This window comes from Calidris pugnax, unplaced genomic scaffold (genome assembly GCF_001431845.1).
Source record: "Calidris pugnax isolate Ruff unplaced genomic scaffold, ASM143184v1 scaffold966, whole genome shotgun sequence".
Classification (NCBI taxonomy): Eukaryota; Metazoa; Chordata; class Aves; order Charadriiformes; family Scolopacidae; genus Calidris; species Calidris pugnax.
In genome coordinates, this window is record NW_015091594.1 from 44350 (window position 1) to 46166 (window position 1817).

Genomic DNA, 1817 nt, shown 5'->3' on the forward strand with positions numbered 1-1817 from the left:
CCGTGTGTGCACCTTCCCCCTTGCATGCGTCCCCTTTCCCTTGCACGCCCTCGTGCAACACCCCCGGGATGGGGCCCCTCTCCTTTGCACGCCCCCGTGCCCCGTCCCCGTCGTGTCTCGTGTGTGTGCACCGGGCCGGCCCCCACCCCCGTGTCGTCTCACACGCGTGTGAGCAGTCCCCAGCGTGTCACACGTGTGTCACACGCGTGTGCGTGCCCCCAGCAGCGGGACCTGCGCCACTTCTCCTGTTGGGGGGGCACCAGCGCTGTGTCACACACGTGTGTGCTACCTCCCTTGTGTCTCTTGTGTCTCACACGTGTCACACGTGTGTCATACATGTGTTACACGTGTGTCACGCGCGTGTGCGTGCCCCACAGCTTCGCCCAGGGTGGGGGGGGAGGGTACCAGCGCCGTGTCACACACGTGTGTGCTACCTCCCTTGTGTCTCTTGTGTCTCACACGTGTCACACGTGTGTCATACATGTGTTACACGTGTGTCACACGCGTGTGCGCGCCCCCAGCAGCGGGACCTGCGCAGCTTCTCCCATTGGGGGGGCACCAGCGCTGTGTCACACACGCGTGTGCCAGCTCCCTTGTGTCTCTCGTGTCTCACACGTGTCACACGTGTGTCATACATGTGTTACACGTGTGTCACGCGCGTGTGCGTGCCCCACAGCTTCGCCCAGGGTGGGGGGGGAGGGTACCAGCGCCGTGTCACACACGTGTGTGCTACCTCCCTTGTGTCTCGTGTGTCTTGCACGTGTCTCACACATGTCACACATGTGTTACACGTGTGTCACACGCGTGTGCGCGCCCCCAGCAGCGGGACCTGCGCAGCTTCTCCCATTGGGGGGGCACCAGCGCTGTGTCACACACGCGTGTGCCAGCTCCCTTGTGTCTCTCGTGTCTCACACGTGTCACACGTGTGTCATACGTGTGTGACACGCTGCTCACACGCGTGTGCGCGCCCCCAGCAGCGGGACCTGCGGGCCTTCGCCCGGGGGGGGGGCTCTGTCGCCGTCCCCTCCCTCTCGCGCGTCGCTGCCGTCTCCAACGGCGTCTCCCGCTGGGTCCAGCTCCTGGTGCTCAGCCCCACGGCCGCCCCACAGCGCGCGCGCGTCATCGCACGCTTCCTGCACGTGGCGCAGGTGGGGCACGACCCACGGATTGACCCACAGACTGACCCATAGATCCACAGCCCAGACCCACAGCCTGACCCATAGATCCACAGCCCAGACCCATAACCTGACCCATAGATCCACAGCCCAGACCCATAGAGCCATAGCTCAGACCCATAGACCCATGGCCAGACCCATAGCTCAGACCCATAGCCCAGACCCATGGCCAGACCCACAGCCTAGACCCATAACCTGACCCATAGCCTGACCCATGGCCTGACCCATAGCCCAGACCCATAGCCCCATAGCCTGACCCATAGACCCATAACCCAGACCCATAGACCCATGGCCTGACCTATAGACCCATAGACCCATAGCCTAGACCCATGGCCAGACCCATAGCCCAGACCCACAGCCTGACCCATAGACCCACAGCCAGACCCACAGCCCTGCCCCATAGCAGTGTCCCTGCCCCACAGCCCTGCCCCACAGCAGCATCCCAGCCCCACAGCCCTGCCCCACAGCAGTGTCCCAGCCCCATAGCAGTGTCCCAGCCCCACAGCCCTGCCCCACAGCCCTGCCCCACAGCCCTGCCCCACACCCGCGTCCCAGCCCCACAGCCCTGCCCCACACCCCTGACCCACAGCCGCGCCCCCTGCCCCACAGCCCTGCCCCATAGCAGTGTCCCAGCCCCACAGC